Genomic DNA, 20,885 nt, shown 5'->3' on the forward strand with positions numbered 1-20,885 from the left:
TTCAAAGGGAGAAAGAATAGTATTTTCAACATATGGTGCTAAGACAACTGAATATCTATAGCAAAAAATGAGGTTGGACCCCTATCTCATACCACATACAAAATTCACAAAAGTGGATTAAAGATCTAAATGTAAGAGCTGAAACTATAAAACTCTTGGAAGAAAACATCGGAGTAAGCTTTCATGACCTTGAATCAGGCAATGGTTTCTTAAATATGAAACATAAAGCGCAAGCAACGAAAGAAAAAAAGAAGACAAACTTGACTTAATCAAAATTAAAAACCTTTGTGCCATCAAGAAAGTGAAAAGAGGGCTTCCCTGGTGGCACAGTGGTTAAGAATCCACTTAACCACTGCCAATGCAGGGGACATGGGTTCGAGCCCTGGTCTGGGAAGATCCCACTTGCTGCGGAGCAACTAAGCCTGTGCTCCGCAATAAGAGAAGCCACCGCAATGAGAAGCCCGCGCACCACAACAAAGAGTAGCCCCCGCTCGCCGCAACTAAAGAAAGTCTGCGCACAGCAACAAGACCCAACACAGCCAAAAATAAACGAGTAAAATAAATAAATTTTAAAAAAGAAAGAAAGAAAGAAAGTGAAAAGACACCTACAGAACAGGAGATTTGTATCTGCAAATCATATCTGATAAGGGTCTAGTATCCAGAATATATAAAGAAATCTTACAACTCAACAACAGAAGGACAAATAACTCAATTTAAAAATGGACAAAGGAACAGATATTCCTCCAAAGATATACAAATAGCCAAAAAGCACATGAAAAGATGCTCAATATCATTAGCCATCAGGGAAATGCAATCAAAACCACAATGAGATATTACTTCATACCCATTCGGATAGCTAAAATACGAAGGTCAGATAATAACAAGTCTTGGCAACGAGGTGGAAAAATTGGAACCCTCATTTCTTGCTAATAGAAATGTAAAATAGAGTAGCCATTTTGGAAAACAGTCTGGTAGTTCCTCAAGATATTAGACCTACAGTTCTAGAGTTACCACATGACCCAGCAATTCCACCCATAGGTATATATCCAAGAGAAATGAAACATGTCCACGCAAAAACTTGTACACAGATGTTCATAGCGGCATTAGTCATAACAGCCAAAATGTAAAAACAACCCAAACCCCCATCAACTGATTAACATATAAATGTGGTCTATGCATAAAATAGAATATTATTCAGCAAGAAAAAGAAATAAAATATTGATACATTCTACAACATGGAAGAACCTTGAAAACATGCAAAGTGAAAGAAACCAGTAACAAAGGACTACATATTGTATGATTACATTTATATGAAATGTCCTGAATAAGCAAATCTATACAGAGAGAAAACAGAGTAGCAGTTGCCTAGGGATGGAGGGGATGACAAGTGGGAGAGTTGGAGGTGACAGGTAAGGAGTGTGCAGTTTCTTGAAAATGTCCTAAAATTGACTGTAGTAAGGGTTGCACAACCCTGTAATGTACTAAAAAAAATTTACACCTTAAATGGGTGAATGTATGGTATGTGAATTATAGCTCAATAAAGCTGCTACCAAAAAAAGAAAGTAGGCTGGGCCCTACACATTAAACTTTTTAGGGTGACTGCCTACTAAAATAGAAGGCATTTTTTAATTGAAGTGTAACTGACTTACAATTTATATTAATTTCAGGTGTACAACATAGTGAGTCAATATTTTTATACATTACAAAATGATCACTACCATAAGTCTAGTTGCCAGCTGTCACCATACAAAGTTATTACAATATTATTGACTATATTCCCTATGCTGTATATTACACCCCCAAGATTTATTTATTTTATAACTGGAAGTTTATAACTTTTAATCTCTCTCACCTATAAAATAAAAGATTTAAATAGGATCCAGAGTCTCCTAACAAAAATATCAAAACTGTCCAGGACACAATCAAAAGTCACTCATCACACCAAGAACCAGGAAAATCACAACTTGAATGAATAAAGACATTAACATAGACTAACACCAAGATGAATCAGATGTTGGAATTATCTGACAAGAATTTTATAGCAGTCATCATGCTTTAATGAGCAATGAGACATATTCTTGAAACAAAACAAACAAAATAGAAAATATTATCAAAGAAAGAGAAGACAAACAGAAAAAAATCAAATGGAAGTCACAGAACTGAAAAATACAATAACAAAACAAAACCTCACTGGATGGGCTCAACAGCAGAATGAATATGACAGAAGAAAGAAGGAGCAAACTTGAAACTAGAAGTAGAACATTAAGAATTACCCAATCTGAGCACCAGAGGAAAAAAAAAAGAATGCCTCATGCCCTGTAGGACAGTAACAAAAGACCTAATATTTGTATCATCAGAGTCACAGAAAGAAAAGAGAGTGGGGCTGAAAAGTTATTCTAAGAAATGGCTGAAAATATCCCAAATTTGGCAAATGACATTAACTCACAGTTCAAGAAGCTAACAGAATTCCAAATAGGATATACCCAAAAAAATCCATGCTAAGACGTACCATAATTAAACCTCTGAAAACTGAAGACAAAGAAAAAATCTTTAAAGCAGCCAGGAAGAGAGAATACATTAGCTATAGGGAAACACAAATCCCAATGACAGAAGATTTCTCATCTGAAATCATGGATATCTGAAGGAAGTGGCATTTTTCAAATGCTGAAAGTAAAGACCTGTCAACCACAAATTCTATAAAGAGACATAGCTGACAAAGTCTTAAGAAAACTAAGAAACAGGGAATCCATTGGTTTCCAGTGGTCCAGTGGTTAGGACTCAGCGCTCCCACTGCCAGGGGCTAGGGTTCGACCCCTGGTCGGGGAACTAAGACCCCAAGAGCTGCCCGGCATGGCCAAAAAAAAAAAAAAAAAAAAACTAAAAACTAAAAAACGGCAAACTACTCTACAGTTTACATCTTAGCTCTGAGGAATTATAAAATATGCTGATATTAATATATGAGCAATTACAAGTTTTTCCTATAACAGTAATTAAATATTTGAGAATTACAGATTTTCCCCCCTCACCATCACCAATGCTATTCACATAGGTAGATGGCTTTAATCCTACTTCCTTAATTCTCTTAGTTAAAAAGAAAGCTCTGGCTTCCCTGGTGGCGCAGTGGTTGAGAGTCCGCCTGTCGATGCAGGGGACACGGGTTCGTGCCCCGGTCCGGGAAGATCCCACATGCCGCGGTGCGGCTGGCCCGTGAGCCATGACCGCTGAGCCTGTGCGTCCGGCCAAAACAGTGAGAGGCCCGTGTACCGCAAAAAAAAAAAAAAAAAAAAGAAAGTTCTGCCACTGTTCAAGATCTTTATCAATTGGACAGTTTTTGTTCTAAAGATTCCAAAGCTTATAAGCCTAAAATCAGAGCTATTTGTTTAAAAAAGATATATCTGCTTCAACCATATGAAATAAAATCTATTTTAAATAGTATCTGCTAAAGAGGAAGCCTGAATGAACCTCTATAATACTGTCATAGTTTAACCATCTTAAAAGCCAAAGCATAAGAGCAAATATTTCTCTTAATGCACTCTAATTTATAGAGTGTGTGTGTTTTTAAAACAAGAATGACTGTGCAGGTATGACCAGTGACCTGTTAAGCAGCCAAAAAAGAAACAGCTGGTCAGCTTGCAAAACCGTGAATTCAGTGATCTGTTTTACATTATTTACCAACTGATTCATTCAGCCAATTTTTATCATTTCTAAAATATACCAAGTATTGTGCAAGGCAGTGATGAACAGATAAATATGGCACTGTGATATTGTGATATTATAAGATTTATTGTAGAATAGAACAGTGTATCAATCTTCATCCCTGGTTCCTAGCATAGAGCTCCTAAGACCCTTAAATTTCTTGATAGGGGTGAGAGGAACATCTTTTGTTATTCATAATAGGGTCCTTTCAACCACATCTGGGAAAATGGGAGCTGGTTGCCAGAGGAATCAACCCCTGACCTCTGGAAGGGGAAAGAAGCTAATAACCAGCGGCCAGTGATTTAATCAAGTATGCCTACGTAATGAAGCCTCCATGAAAATCCTAAATAAAGGGGTTGGGAAAGCTTCCAGGCTGGTGAATACACTGAGGTGCTGGGAGGATGGCGAGCCCAGAAGAGGCATGGAAGCTCATGGAAGCTCCATGCCCCTTCCCACATACCTTGCCCTATGCATCTCTTCCATCTGGCTGTTCCTGAGTTACAGCCTTTATAATACAGTAAATGGGTAAAGGTAAGTAAAGAGCTTTCCTGAGTTCTGTGAGCCATTATAGCAAATTACTGACCTGAGGAGGGAGCTGTGGGAAGCCCCAGTTTATACCCAATTGGTCAGAAGTACAGGTCACAATCTAGGACTTGTGACTGGTCTGAAGTTGGGAGGAGTCGTGCAGGACTGAGTCCTAAATCTGTGGGGTCTGCACTAAATCCAGGTAGCTAGTAATAATTAAGTTGAATTGTAGAATACCCAGTTGTAGCCTGGAGAGTTGGAGAAGTATTTAATGTGAGGGGAAGACCTACATGTTTGGTATCAGAAGTGCTCCGAGTAGTATAAGAAACAGTAGTTTACCTTTAGGCATAATCCCAGACCTCCAGGAACTCCTAGTCATGACAAAAATGGGCCCATGAGAAATAATTTAAATAAAATGTGATAAGTAGTTTAATAGGTACATGTACAAAATATCAGGAAAGTAGGCAACTAACCATGCCAACAAAAGTGACATTTATGCTGATTTATAAAGGATGAGTTAAATGCTATATATAGTTCCTCAGGGTTCTCACTCCCTCTTAGAGCTCTCAAGCCAGTTCTCAGCCCTAGCTGCCTGTTACTGCCACATGAGAAACTTCTTTTTTTCATACACACACACTGTATTTTATTTTTACAAGAGGAGAAACATTTTTTAAATGAAAAGGTCTGGCCCCACACCAGACCAAGAATCAGATCTCCTGGATGCCTTGATCCCCTCATCCTTAACCTTTAAAAGCTCCCCAGGTGGTTTTAAAGTAGAGCCTGGGTTGAAAACGGCCTACTCTGTTCAGGAAAAACATAACCCAGACCTCAACCAATCTTCTGGCAATGAGGAGAGAAAGAAAAGAATTTCAGGTAGGAACAATAGGATCTATGGTAGACTTAATGATAGGAAAGAAGAGGATTCTAAGGTTTCTAGGGTGAAGACCCTAAAATAGGAAGCTTGTGGATGAGCAAGATGAGGGAAGAGAAAGGAAAAAATAACCAAGTTTGGAGTACCAAGTATCCAAGTATAGTTACCCAATAGACAGACGAAAATACGAAACACCTGAAAGTTCAAGAAAAATGAGGACTGAATATACATCTTTGAAAACCAAAAATATACAGGTGCTACTTAAAGCCATGAAGGGAAGTGTACTCACACAAGGAAATTAGAGGACAGAAAAAAGAACAGAAAGTAAAACCCTAAGGAATACCACATTAATCTGAGGGAAAGCATATCAAGGCAATGTTTTGTTTTTGTTTGTTTTCGTTGGTGAAAACCTGAGCATGTGTGCAGGCTGAGAAAAAGAGAGAGAATATAGAATAGGAAAGATGTCAGTCAGCCTTAGAAAGTAACACCTTCCTCTGGTAAAAGGAAAGGAGATCAGATATCAGAGAGGTATAAGCACACAGAAAAATGACACACACTTAAGAGTTCAGGGCTGATGCCCACCAATTTCTTCTGTGAAGTAGGAGACAAGATGAGCAATGTAGAGAAGTCAAGAGTAGGACAAGGAAAGGAGAACGGTAGAAACCTACAGACAGCAATTAGGTGTGGGTACATAAAAGGAAGCTGAGGAGTAAGTCAAAGCATCTCCAGACAGTGCAAGTGAAGTTGGGATCCAGAAGTCTAGAACAGCACCAGCGGCTGTTACACACTTTCCTCCAGCCTGCTCTGGAGACCCAAGGAGCAGAAAAAGCCGACTGTTTGATTCATCCAGGCTTGGAAACCATCAGAGCAAATGTGGCAAGAATGGCTTGAGGCCAGTAACACTGCTTTTATAATTTTAAAAAGTCAAACTTATTTTATTCTTTTTAAAAATCGACTATAGTCATTTCCTCTGAGAGCCAGAAAGGGGGACGGGAGTGGCTAATTTCTCTTTCACTCTTAGAGAACTTGTCAGAACTTCCACTCCTAAGCATTTTGGTCCCTTCAATAGTTGATTCCAAGAAATCTGAACCTGATTCCTCCCGGAAGACTCTTAAAGGATGAAAATTCACTGCAGACTGGACTATCCAGCTGGGAGATAAACATGTGAAATACTTCTTACACACAATGCTATTTCAACTAGGAGTTAGGGGCTATTTCTTCCCTAAAAAATAAAGGTTCAGCAAACACCAGATTGGGGGGGGTTTAAGGGGGCAATTACATTGCAAACATTGTTAAGAATACTTTACAAAGCCAATTATTATAAAACAACACATGGCACAAAGAGAGCAGAATTCAGTTCTTCGGGATGACTGCAGTAAGTAACTGACAATGTAATCTCTATCACACTTGGAGTTCACTAATTCATCCCGCCACCTCCTATACCACTCTTCAGGTAGCGCATCAATTCCCTTTGGATGCTGGACCTCTTGCTACCACCATGTGGAGAGTACAAAGGCCTGGAAGGAGGAAGATGGTAAGACGTGTGAGCACCTACCATGTACCAGGCCTACTGTGTGCCAGACTCTGGGCAATACACTTGACACGTTATGGGTGCAGCTCACTGAAAGACGAACTACGGTGTTAAAACTACAGACCGGGCATTCAGGAGAGTCGCAGTGTGTGAAGGTTTCAGTGTAAAGGAAAACAAGTGCTAGCGACGGTGGTTGATGGAAGCGAAGGGAGAAGGGGCGAGTTGGGAAAGGAAGGCAACTGGGAGCAAAAGGGCAAAACCCAGGAATACTTGGCATGGGGGTGGGGGGGCGCGAGTGAAATGTCCAGAGGACACCGTATAGGAGGCAAGGATAGGGTGAGACTGAGGAAGGGAAGCCCGGGTATAGGTGAGGGCAAAAGTCCAATCCGGGGGGGCCAGGGCGTCTCATCCCCGGCAGGCGCCCCGAAGGACCGCGGGGTCTGGGAAACGATGCCAGCCCCGCGAGAGAGAGGGAAAGGCGCGGAGGGGGCGGGAGAGGGCGGGAGGCCGACCACGGCGGGGGCGAGCCGGGCTAAAAGGAAGCCCGAGACAGGGAAACGCCGGCGCTGGGGGAAGGGGTGGGCGCCGGGCCGCCGGGCTCTGCGCTGAGGGGGCGGAGCTGGACAACCGCCCGAGGGCAGAGGGGAGATGCAGCGGCCGGCGGCGACTGGGGCCGAGGGATGCCTGGACAGAGGCGGCCGGGACTCGGAGCTAGGTGAGCGGCGGAGGGAGCACAGCGGGGCCGGGGCGACGCTCCGACCCGAGCCGCAGCGAGCGCGGCGTCTCCCTTACCTGGGATGAGTGAGGAGCCGCCGCGCCGCCTCCCCAGCATCCTCGGCTCAGCTGCTTCTCCCACCGCCCTAGGTGAGGGCCATTCCACCCATCCGGGAGCCCGCCCTCACCGCCAGGCGCCAGCTGCTGCCAGCCCGGCTCGGCCGCGCGGAGCTACGCCGACGCGACCCGGGCCCGCGGCCGCCTCAGCAGCGACTCCCCCAGTCGCCGCCTTAGCGCCTGCAGCCGCCCTCCCGGACGGGCGCGGGATCACACACGTGCGGCGATTGGTTGCCCGGCGCCCGGCCGGGGGATATGTCGGACTCTCTGATTCGTGGGCTCCGCTGGCTGCCTTCCCCCCCGAGGGGGGCGGGGCTCGGCCTCCCTCCCGGTCTGACAGGCGCTGAGGGGCGGGGTGGGTCTGACGTCGGGGCCGCCCGGGCGTCCCTGCGTCCCTGCGTGTGCGCGCTCCCCGCGGGGTTCTGGGGCCGCCACCTGTGTGAGCCGGTTGTTGCCGAGCAACGGTGCGCGCGACCTAGCTGGAGGCGAGACGGGGGCAGGTGGCTGTCCACCGTAGCCCCAACCTCCAGCGTGGGTGCCTTTCAGCCTTGAAACCCTGGGACAGGACAGGAGAATGAGCTTTTCCAAGAAATCCTCTCTCTGCTTGTCCTTGCTTCAGAAACCACCTCTGTGCTGTTGCTGGCAGAGGAGCTTTCATCTCATTGAGGTGACTCAAAAATATAAATATCAAATTCACACATTTCATTACACACCAAAGTGAGTGATAGATTCTGTCCCCACCACAGGGGCGGGGAACTGATACTTGAAAGAAAGAAGTGAAAACTAGGAAAGGAGAAAAGGGCAAAGAGATGGGGGACATTGGGGAGAGGGCTGAAGTTTCACAACTGAAAAATACCCGTTCGTGTTCACAATACCTACAGGTATATCCACACGAGGTTCTGTCAAAGCAATTATTTCAACTCCATGAACATACATTGGAAAAAGCATAGGCTCAGGAATATAACAGCTTTATTCACGATGCCTATCTACCGTCTTGGAATGAGCTTTGTTATCTATAGAAAGAGGTCTGTAGAATATGTACCTCAGAGAGTTGCTGTAAAGATCAAGTGAAGTCCACACAAAAATCTGTACACGAATGTTCATAGCACCGTTATTCATAGTAGCCAATAAAGTGGAAATAACCCAGATGTCCATCAACTGATTAATGGATAAGTAAAATATGGCAAATCCACACAATGGAATATTATTGGGCCATAAAAAGAAGTGAAGTTCTGATACATGCTACAACAGGATGAATCTTGAAAATATCGTGCTAGGTGAAAGAAGCCAGTCACAAAAGACCACATATTATATGAGGCCCTTTATATGAAATGTCCGGAATAGGCAAATCCATAGAAAAAGCAAGTACATTAGTGGATGCCTTGGGCTGAGGAGATTGGGGGGAAATGGAAAGTGATTGCTAATGGCTATGGGGCTTTTGCGGGGGGAGTGATTGATGAAAATCATCTAAAATTGATTGTGGTGATGATTGTGCAATTCTGTGAATATCCAAAAAAATTGAATTGTGTACTTAAAGTAGGTGAATTGTATGGTATGTGAATTATATCTCAATAAGCTGTTATTTTTTAAAAAGAGCAAATAAGGTAACAAACCTCTGAAAGCCCCAGGCTGTGATGCCGCTCTAAGAACCAGGGCTCAGTATATCTAACTGTTTTCTCTTTATTCAATTGGCAAAACCTTGTAAGCAGTTTGACCTGAGGAAATTTAAAGAAATACCCACCACAATATTTTTCTATGGAACATTTAAATCAAATGAAGAAGATGATCTGATTTGACCCAAGCTGCTTTGGTGCGTCAGAAATGATCCACTAGGATTACAAAGCTCACCAAAAGAAAATGAACAACGTCGGCAGGCAGAAAGCAAGAGGAAAGGGAAAGGACACAGCATTCTACAAGGTGATTCTAGATACATCTGCACCAAAAGTCGTTTGTTTAACAAGTCTTTTAACTTCAAGTAAGAGCTGTGTCCCATTCCACTCCCTGCATTCCAGACCCTTTCAGGGAAACAGCTCACCCTGACCTGCCTAATCTTGAAGCCATGGCCAGCACCATGGAGTGTTAATCCCTTAAACACAGCCCCTGCCATCGTCTCTCCACAAGCCAGAAATGCAGCTCTGAGATGACCTCCACAATACCCAGAAAATACTTCACCTACCTACAAGACCTGAAAACAAAAATTTGAGCAGCCAGGTGGGGGCCTGCTGCTGGTATCTCACATATAAACTCTGAGAACAAATTCCAAACGTGAGGAATTCAGTAAGAAGCGGGGACATGAATCCCAGAGAAGTCTGGCAGGGAGGTTGACTCCCTGCCCGTTCTGTGGCAGGATGTCTCCCTGAGCAAGACAGCTTCAGGTGGCCCAGGGACCACACTGTCTGTAAAAAAAACAGCCCCAAACAAGGAGCTGCTTGATCTGAAGCAAAGCTCAGGGTCATATGGGAACAAGTTTTTCTGCTTTCCAAATCTACCCCCAACCCATATATGTTAAGAAAAAAGTCTCCAAAATATACTCTTAAGTGAAAAGAACAATGTTAAAAACAGTATATATAATATGTCCATTTGTATTTTTTTCAAGTACATACACACACACACACACACACACACACACACACACACACACACACCCTTGTAAATTTCAGAGACAATCTCCAAAAGGATGCACAGTAAACTGGCAACAGTGGTTGTTTCTGGGAGGGAAACTGAAAAACTTGGGTACAGGAGAGGGAAAGACATTTATTTTTCACTATGTATATACTCTTTGGCACTTTTTAAAATGTTGTGCCCTGTGCTTGCATTACCTATTTAAAATGAATAAATACATAATTTTTTTTAAGAAAAGAACTCTTTTCTGGAAAACTCACTGATCAAGCCTATATGAATATCTGGTTTATGTGACATATGTATTGCTCTGTGTCATTTAGTAAGTCTCATACTGAGTACACATACTCTGAACACTCTGGATCTATTTTCTCTCTCCCCAGCTTTACCTCTTGCAGGTGATCAGCTCAGACTCAGAGAACCTCACCTGAGGGCCTAGACAGCTTCATCCCCTGGCTGATAGACAGTTCAAAGGCTCAGAGATTGTTTCTTCCAAACAGGCTGGTAGGCCCAAGGAAAGAGAGGAAGACACCCCAGTGAGTACCCGGAAGCCACTGTCGTCTTCTAGTTCAAAATTTGCCCGGCTTCTACTTCAGGGAGTCATCTCCCAGCAAGAAGGCCTGGCTGAGAGTAAGTGAGGACACCTTCCTACAGTCATCTCACCTCCTGGAAGGAGAGTCTCCGTGCAACACACCTAAGAATGTTCAGGCTTTGAGGAGAACTGAAGAGGTAGCCCAGCCCTCCAGCACTTTTATTTTGGGAGGTTGTTGGCTTTGCTTTGGTTTCTTTTTTTTTTTTTTGGTTACGCCGAATGGCTTGCAGGATCTTAGTTCCCCGACCAGGGATCAAACCTGGGGCCCTGGCAGTGAGAGCGTAGAGTCCTAATCACTGGACTGCCAGGGAATTCCCTGGAAAGACAAAAGTACAGCAGCTCCCCACTCATGGCACTTCCATTCCAGGATCTGGCATGGAGAGAGGATAGTGGTGGAGGTGGAAGGTGGATGGGATGGGGAGGATCTCAGAAATGGAAAATTGGGGAAGAGAATCATGCCACGTTCTACTTTTGTATTCTCTGTCTCAGCCCAAGGGAGCTGGAAATGAGGGTCGGGAGCAAGGGGTTTGGACGCAGATAATGGAGAGGGCAGGCTACCTTTGCCATGCAAGGGAAGGAACAGAGGTCCTTCAGAGAGCATGGACATGGCCTTGGGAGGAAGTGGAGAAGTGGGGACAAAGAGTTGTCAAGGGTAAGGGCAGAAATGGTGATGACAGAAGATGGTTGGTCAGCCTGACCCTCCATGCTGTCCCCAGCACAGGGCCTGGCCCTGGTTGAATGAATGGATGGGTGAGTGAATGGATGATTAGCAAAAACTGCAGAGCTAAATAGACATTTCTCCAAAGAAGACATATAGATGGCCAACAGACACATGAAAAGATTCTCAACATCGCTAATTATTAGAGAAATGCAAATCAAGACTACAGTAAGGTACCACCTCACACCGGTCAGAATGGCCATCATTAAAAAGTCTACAAATAACAAATGCTGGAGAGGGTGTGGAGAAAAGGGAACACTCCTACACTGTTGGTGGGAATGTAAGTTGGTGCAGCCATTATGGAAAACAATATGGAGGTTCCTCAGAAAACTAAAAATAGAGTTGCCTTATGATCCAGCAATCCCACTTCTGGGCATATATCCAGGCAAAATTACAATTCAAAAAGAAACATGCATCCCTGTGTTCATAGCAGCACTATTCACAATAGCCAAGACATGGAAGCAACCAAAATATCCATCAACAGATGAATGGATAAAGAAGATGTGGTACATATATACAATGGAATACTACGCAGCCATAAAAAAGAATGAAATAATGCCATTTGCAGCAACATGGATGGACCTATCATACAAAGTGAAGTAAGTCAGAAAGAGAAAGACAAATATCATATGATATCACTTATATGTGGAATCTAAACTATGACACAAATGAACTTACCTACGAAACAGAAAGGGATGCACAGACATAGAGAACAGACTTGTGGTTGCCAAGGGGAAGGGGGGAGGGGGAGGGATGGAATGGAGTGGGAGTTGGGGGTTAGCAGATGCAAACTATTATATAGAGAATGGATAAACAACAAGGTCCTACTGTACAGCACAGGGAACTATAGTCAATATCCTGTGATAAACCATAATGGAAAAGAATATAAAAAAGAATGTATATATATGTGTAACTGAATCACTTTGCTGTACAGCAGAAATTGGCTCAACGTTGTAAATTAACTATACTTAATTAAAAAAAACAAAAGCTGCTGCTCTCGATAAAGATGAAGGCAGCAGGGCAAAGCAGAGAGAAACACAGGGAAGAGAGTAGGAGGGCACTCAGGGTCCTGCCTGGAAGGGCAGGGAGACTCCAGGTGAGGCCTCCAGAGCCAAAGATCCTTGATGGGGAATTGAGGGTTAAACTTGCACTCGACTTGAAGTGACCCCAGAGCCCTGGCTGACTTGAGACACGATGAAACACTTACCTGCGAGCAGCATCAAAGAGCCCATGAACTGCAGGAGACGCCTCACAATTCTCTTGAAGCTTGTGGGTTAGAGGAATTCGAGACAAAAAGAAAATGGTGATACAATTTAAAGAAAAAGAGGAAAAAATGAGCATGCCTCTTTACTTTCCCCACCCCTAGATCCAGGAAAACTGGCCAGGTCAGGCCGCTCAGCCACATCATCATTTTAAAATGAGAATCCAGCCCAGCCTATGAGCAGGCATTTTCCAAATGGTTACAGAATTCCTGCACCTTCCAAAAATACCTCTTCATGCAACTCCCGCCGGGGAGGGAGGGCCACATGCCCAGGCTGGAACCAACCAATTGGGCTTCCTGAGTCCAGAAGTTGCCCCCCCGGGCTCTGCAGACCCCAGATGCAGGAAATGCCCGCTGCTTCACGGGTAAACCTAGCTAGACAGCTACTGGTGCTGAGCCGAACGCTGGGAGCGAAGCTGCCTCTGGTTCCACTTACAACAAAGAAGATTATATGACTTCCAGGAGGAGTTGCCAAACCTAGCTATGCAAGTAAACCACCTGTGCAGCTTTGTAAAATAGACACGGGGCATCAGGTCAGTTTTATGAAGCAGACACTCTGGGAGAAGGATCCCCCCGACTCCCAAGGGAAAGAGATGGGGGTAGCGACTAGGAGGTGGCACTTGGGGAACTTCAGAGAGGCTAGTTGATGACATCCTGTTTCCTGACTTGGGAACTACCTGGTTTGGTCACTTTGTGAAAATTCATCAACCTATACACACATGAGCACTATTCTGTATGTTTGTTACACTACATTAAAAAAAAAAAAAAAAAAAAAAAGCTCCCAGGTAAATTCTGCTCCCCTACCAGGTGTCAGAACCACTGAGTTGGAAGTTCAGGATGAGGGGTTTAGGTTACGCAAAAGAGAGATGCTGGGTGCTTTTGAGTATTGGCTAGAGTAGCTACAGCGTCTGCCTCCATCTGAGGCAAGTCTCTGACCCTCAGAGGAGAAAAGCTCCAGGGAGGGGAGGAGCCCCGATGGGAGGTGCTCCAGGGAGCAGGCAAACCTTCTCTGCCCATGGATGCCGACCCATGACACCAGTGCAGACTTTTCCTGGGCCCTGCCTCTTGGACAGAGCTTGCTCAGACCTCCTGTGGTCTAATTCAAGAGGGCCATTTTCTCCTGTGGCTTTGGTTTTCCCTCCCTGGTTAAAGAGGCTGCAGAGGCTACCAGTTTCTTGTCACCCTCCCAGGTCCCTTTCCTAGGGCAAGCAGCTTCTTCGAAGAGCGTGCTACTCCCAGCAGGATCTGGGGGACTCCAGCACTTGGGATTTACCAATGTCCTGCACCAGGCACTGTTCTAGGTGCTGAGGACACAGCAGTGAACAAGTCAGTCCCAGCTGACTTTATTCAGCTTATATTTGTTAATCTAAAACAATGAAAGAGCCAGTTATTTTTATCAGCAAAATGAGTTTATCAAGGAGCCACAAAGAACTGCAATTTGGGACATGCAACTGTTGCAGGAGAATGGGGATGAGAGAATGGTCATATCCCAGGTCTCGGATGAGTCCCTGGGACCGCCAAGGGAGGGTCCCTGGCTTTGCACAGGAAAGAATTTAAGAGCGAGCCATAGTTAAGTGAGAGGAAGTTTATTTAGAGAGATACATATTCCATAGACAGAATGTGAAGCGTCTCAAAATGCACAATTTTTAAGAATAAGACAACGATGAAGTCTGCTGCACTGACTGACTCTTCCTTTTATGAATGATTTCTCTGTAGCCGTGCAATACTGTTTGATAGCATGTTACACACAGTAGAACTTCCTCCAAAATTGAAGTCAGTCCTCTCAAACCCTTCCACTGCTTTATCAACTAAGTTTATATAATATTCTAAATCATTTGTTGTCGTTGCAACAGTCTTCACAGCATCTTCATCAGGAGTAGATTCCACCTCAAGAAACTACATTTTTGCTCATACAGAAGCACTTCTTCAAGCATTAAAGTTTTATCATGAGATTGTAGCAATTTAGTCACATCTTCGAGCTCTATTTCTAATTCTAGTTCTCTTGCCATTTCCACCACATCTGCTGTAACTTCCTCCACTGAAGTTTTGAACCCCTCACAGTTATCCATGAGGGTTGGAATCAACTTCTTCTAAACTCCTGTTAACGTTGATATTTTGACCTTCTGCCATGAATCACAAATATTTTTAATGTTCTTAATGGCATCTAGAATGGTGAATCCTTTCCAGAAGGTTTTCAATTTCCTTTGCCCAGATCCATCAGAGGAATCACTATCTATGGCAGCTATGGCTGTATTTCATAAATCATAAGACTTGAAAGTCAAAATTATTCCTTGATCCATGGGCTGCAGAATGAATGTTGTGTTAGCAGGCATGAAAACAACATCAATCTCATTGTCCATTTCCACCAGAGCTCTTGGGTGACCAGGTGCATTGTCAATAAGCAGTAATATTTAGAAAGGAATTCTTTTTTTCTGAGCAGTAGGTCTCGACAGTGGGCTTAAAGTAGTCAGTATTTGTAAACAAATGTGCTGTCATTCCAGGCTTTGTTGTTCCATTTATAGAGCAGAGGCAGAGTCAATTTAGCATAATTCTCAAGGGCCCTAGGATTTTCAGAATGGTAAATGAGCATTGGCTTCGACTTCAAGTCACCAGCTGCATTAGCCCCTTACAAGAGAATCAGCCTATCCTTTGAAGTTTGAAGCCAGGTGTTGACTTCTCCTCTCTAGCTATGAAAGTCTCAGATGGCATCTTCTTCCAATAGAAGGCTGTTTTGTCTACATTGAAAAATCTGTTGTTTAGTGTAGCCACCTTCGTTTATTATCTTTGCTAGATCTTCTTGATAACTTGCTGCAGCTTCTACATCAGCACTTGCTCTTCACTTTGCACTTTTATACTATGGAGTAGGCTTCTTTCCTTAAACCTCATGAACCAACCTCTGCTAGCTTTAAATTTTTCTTCTGCAGCTTCCTTACCTCTCTCAGCCTTGACAGAACTGAAGAGAGTTAGGGCCTTGCTCTGCATTAGGCTTTGGCTTAAGGGAATGTTGTGGCTGATTTGATTTTCTAACCAAACCAGTAAAACTTCTTCTATAAAGCAGCCGCATAGCACAGGGAGATCAGCTTGGTGCTCTGTGACCACCTAGAGGGGTGGGATAGGGATGGTGGGAGGGAGACGCAAGAGGGAGGGGATATGGGGATATATGTATATGTATAGCTGTTTCACTTTGTTATACAGCTTTGTTATACAGCTTTGTTATACAGCTGTTTGACTTTGGTAGTTACATACAGAGACTAACACACCATTGTAAAGCAATTACACTCCAATAAAGATGTTAAAAAAAAAGAACTTCCATATCAGCAAAAAGGCTGTTTTGCTTTCTCATCATTTGTGTGTTCACTGGAATAGCAATTTTAATTTCTTTCAAGAACTTTTCCTTTGCATTCACAACTTGGCTAACTGTATGGCTCAAGAGGTTTATCTTGTGGCCTGTCTTGGCCTTCAACATGCCTTCCTCACTAAGCTTAACCACTTCTGGCTTTTGATGTAAAGTGAGAGACATGCAACTCTCCCTTTCCCTTGAACACTAAGAGGTCATGGTAGGGTTATAAATTGGCCTAATTTCTATATTGCTGTGTCTCAGGGAATAGGGAGTCTTGAGAAGAGGGAGAGAGATGGGGGAATGGCTGGTTGGTGAAACAGAACACATACATTTATTGATTAAGTTTGCCATCATACATGGGTGCAGTTCATGGCTCCCAAAACAATTATAATAGTAAAATCAGGACTTCCCTGGTAGCACAGTGGTTAAGAATCCGCCTGCCAATGCAGGGGACACGGGTTCGAGCCCTGGGCCGGGAAGATCCCACGTGCCATGGAGCAACTAAGCCTGTGCGCCACAACTACTGAGTCTGCACTCTAGAGCCCGCGAGCCACAACTACTGAGCCCGCGTGCTGCAACTACTGGAGCCCCCACGCTTACAGCCTGTACTCCACAACAAGAGAAGCCACTGCAATGAGAAGCCCGTGCACGGCAACAAAGAGTAGCCCCCGCTCGCTGCAACTAGAGAAAAGCCCGCACGCAGCAACGAACACCCAACGCAGCCAAATTTAAAAAAAGCAACCAGTAACATCAAAGATCGCAGATCACCATAACAAACATAATAATGAAAAAGTTTGAAATATTACAAGAATTAGCAAAATGTGACACAGAGACATGAAGTGAGCAAATGCTGTTGGAAAAATGGTGCCAATAAACTTGCTCCTTGCAGGATTGCCACAAACCTTCAATTCGTAAAAAATACACAGTATCTGTGAAGCACAACAAAGTGAAGCACAAAAAAACAGGGCATGCCTGTAATGTGCTGTTTGTCGTTTAATTCTCAGGCTACAGCCACTGAACCTAAGAAGAGCAGAAGACAAGCACTGCCTTTCCTACACATACTTAACAAAGGCACTCAAGGCAACAAAGACTTGCTCACCACTCAGTGTGCCCCTGTCTCTGCTCTGGTCCTGTGCTCATGCATAGCCTTCTACCTGTGTTGTACTCCTCAACCCAGCCAGTGAAAACTCAGTGCAACTCTACCAGTGCAAATTCAGCCAACCTTACATTACACTGAAATGCCAACTCCACACGCAAGGGTCTCATCTCTGTGACTCTTGTGACCTGTGTCCCAATTTACACCTTTCTTAAGGCCTTTCTCCCATTCTACTTTGTATTCTTGTTCTTTGTGTATTTGTCTGGTTCTCGCCCCTCACCCCCATCAGATAGGAAGCTGCTTAGATGGGGGATGGAATTTTCCCTGCAACACCCAACACTGTTTATGGGCCCATAAGAGGCCTTGGAATGTTTGCTGAGATGGATTAAATTGAATGATGGGACAGCATCTCCCTGAAGAATCAACAGTTCACTTTGTTCTACAACTCTATAGTTCATAAAGCTGTTTTTTTTTTTTTTACTTTATTTTGAAATTTTTTAAACTAGAAAAAAATTGGTGAGAATAGTACAATTAACTCCAATATACGTACCCTTACCAAGTGACTGTTGATTCATCAATTGCTAATATTTGCTACAATTGTTTTAATATCTCTCTCTATCCATCTAGCTAGCTAGCTATAATTATCATTATTTTTAGTTATTGAACCAGTTGAGAATAAATTACAGACATTGTGTCTTGTGTCGCTTTACCCCTAAATACTTCATTGGTACCTCCTAAATATAAGGACATTCTCTTGTACCATGATCCAATGAAGGAAATTTAACATTGATATGATGCTATTTACTATCTACATATACAGTCCCTATTCAAATTTCCCCAATTGTCCCAATTATGTCCTTCACAACCATTTTTTTCATTCTCATTGTCTACTGAAAAAAATGTACAACCTAAACGTTGAGAATTATGTTTTATTTGGAGGACTTTCTTTTTTTTAAATATTTATTTATTTATTTGCCTGTGCTGGGTCTTCATTGCAGCATGCAGGATCTTTTAGTTGCGGCCTGTGGGATCTAGTTCCCTGACCAGGGATTAAACCCAGGCCCCCTGCTTTGGGAGTGCGGAGTCTTAGCTACTGGACCGCCAGGAAAGTCCCTTGGAGGACTTTCTGAGCACTCAAGCCCGGGAGTAGCCTCGCAGATGGCTCTGAGGGACAGCTCCAAAGAGGTCAGGGAGGATCCAGGGTATACAGGCGTTTAGCAACAAAGACCTGGTAGCTGGCATATCAAAAGATTACTGTTGGCAGACCCTCCTGGTCTTGCCGGCTGTTCCCTTGCAGTGTACTTAATAAATCTCGCTTTCTACACTCAAAAAAAAAAAAAAAAAACCTGTTAATTAAAGAAAACAACCAGACATCTGAAGATAATGAATTTAGTGCTTTTCTATATATGGGAAGATGCAAGAGTCTGGGCTCACTGAAATCATTCCTTTGATAGGCACCTTAGCTATCCAGGGCCAGTATCCAGTTCTTTCCCATCCTGAGTTCCCACAGGGCTCACCCTCGGGGGTGCCTGTAATGTGATGGCTTGATGGCTGCAGCATCCTTTGTTTACTGATAGGGCAGGTGACATTTTTGATTCACATCATCTATGTGTTGCATTTAGTTGTATCACTTTAGTCTCTTACAATATCGGACAGTTTCTCCCTCTTTCATTCTTAAGGCATATTAGTTATTTGTAAAATAGCCTTTGACTTGACTTTGCTGTCTCAGGTTATGCATTTGGGGGGGCAGGAAGGCCCCGAGAGTGAGGCTGTGCCTTTCACAGCACACAGCAGCAGGAGGCACACACGAGGTCAGTTTGTCCCATTATTGGTGACGTTGACTTTGATGATCTGGTTAAGGTATCTGCCGGGTTTCTCCACTGAGAAGTTACAGTTTTTCCTTTTATAATTATAAGCAATCTGCTGAAATGACTTAGCATTTCAGAGACTATGAAAATATCCTGCTCCCTGTCTGATGGTGATTCTTGCCTGGCTCTGATGTGCCTGCCAATCCTTCAAGGAAAGTGGAGTTGGTCGGCGGCCCGGAGCTGAGGCTCTGGACATCACAGAGCCGGGATGGGCAGAGAAGGAAAAGCACTGGGGACAGGAAACTGTGCGGACAGCAGGGCAGGCAGTCTGAGTGCTAACGCTGGTAGCTGAGCTGCAGCTCACTGAGGTGTGGGTGGCAGTCACACCACGCCAGGCACCTCAGGGCAGCCTCAAGGGTACTGGCCCCTTCACCAGAATCATGACCTGGAGAGGGACCAGTTTGCAGGAAGCAGGAAGACCATCCTTTCCTCCTTATTCCCTGGTGGCCCCTAGTGCTCAGTGGGGCGGAGGGGGGTATGCCTTAGAAGCATTATTTCCAGAATATTTCCAGGGGGCCCCCGGCGAATCTGAAGGGTTCCAGACCTCTGGGCCTGGCCTGGCCTTCCTTCCCAGCCAGGCTCCCTCACAGCCCCCTGCCTGTTTGCTCCACTCCTTACAAATATCTGCTCTGCTGTTGTACACAACCCTGGGCTGGCAGTCACGGTGGAAAGTAAGGGGTGCACACCCACAGGACACACACAGCCTGGGACAAACTGGCCACGAGTTCTTGTGTGCTGGACAGAAGGTGTATTCATTTTCTGTGGCTGCCGTAACAAATGACCACAAATGGGGGACTTAACACAAAAGGAATTTATTCTCTTACGGTTCTGAAGGTCAGAAGTCTGAAATCGAGGCGTCAGCAGGGCCGGGCTCTTTCTGCAGGCTCCAGGCGAGAATCTTTCCTCGCGTCTTCCAGCTTCTAGTGGCTGCTGGCAATCCTTGGCTTCCTTGGCCGTATCCTCCAGTTTCTGCCACTGCGGTCACATGGCCTCCTCTTCCTCTCTCTTATAAGGAAACTTGTCATTGGATTTGAGGCAGGATCCTAGGGACATCTAGACAATCCCAGATGATCTCATAGTGAGATCCTTAACTTATTTACATCGGCAAAGAGCCTTTTTCCACATAAGGTCACACTCACAGTTTCTGGGAGTTAGTACATATCTTTTGGGGGCCACCAGTCAACTTGCCATGGAAGGAATTCATGTATGCTCTTGTGTATACGTTAGTTTTCCACATATTTCTCTAACAAATTCTATATTGATGATTAGGAGTAATTAAAATAGTCCCTGATGGCTATTTGGGGCCTACCCAAATATTTCTGTCCTCCCCCTGCCACACATATACACACACACACACGCACATGCACAAAATAACATATCTACACAGAGATGTTTACACATTGTACCCAGGTCCTTGTACAGAAATCTGCATGTATGCTGTATTCATTCATTTGACACATGTTTATTGAGTGCCCACCACGTGCCAGGCCCTGTGCAGGCACTGGAAACACAGCAGTGAACAAGGCAGCAAGCCCACACCTTGTTTACATTCTGGTAAAATATTTACACACACACACACACACACAAAGAGCATAATACGGATGCAGAATCTGCAGGGCTTTTCCATGCCCACGGCTCCCAGAAGGGCTGAAGTCAGCAATTCTAGGCCACAGGCAGCAGGGGAATGTGAAGGCCCTTAATGCAAATAAAGTCACCAGCAAAGTCATTTTTAAAACAACAAATCCTTGATTAAGTGAAACATTTGTGGGCAGGGGTGAACCCCATTCCCCAAAGAGCAAATCTCTGCACTGCTGTGGAGGGGCTCGGAGTTCTGGGGTGTGAGGTGGAGGAGTCTGAGCAAAGGGACCAGCTGGGCCTTGAACAGCCAGAGAGGCCTGAACACACGCACATGCTGGATTTGAGGTGGGCTCAAAGGA

The 20,885-nt window shown here is 44.2% G+C and overlaps 1 protein-coding gene across 7 annotated transcripts in view; it reads right to left on the reverse strand.

Moving 5' to 3' along the window:
* The window catches only part of TPST1 (tyrosylprotein sulfotransferase 1), a 167,395-nt gene that overhangs the window by 110,531 nt on the left and 35,979 nt on the right, over positions 1-20,885 (reverse strand). For 3 of the 7 annotated variants that reach the window (XM_027126240.1, XM_027126241.1, XM_027126242.1), the window contains exon 1: positions 7,416-7,614. The exons of 1 other annotated variant lie outside the window; for it this stretch is intronic. The gene's annotated coding sequence lies outside the window, so the exon portion shown is untranslated. Of the gene's footprint in view, positions 1-7,415; positions 7,667-20,885 lie in introns of those variants that run through there. 3 more of the 7 variants (XM_027126238.1, XM_027126239.1, XM_027126235.1) reach the window with 3 other exon arrangements.

The sequence above is a fragment of the Aethalodelphis obliquidens genome, unplaced genomic scaffold (assembly GCF_003676395.1).
Source record: "Aethalodelphis obliquidens isolate GAN/ISIS:26980383/991018 unplaced genomic scaffold, ASM367639v1 scaffold30, whole genome shotgun sequence".
Lineage (NCBI taxonomy): Eukaryota > Metazoa > Chordata > Mammalia > Artiodactyla > Delphinidae > Aethalodelphis > Aethalodelphis obliquidens.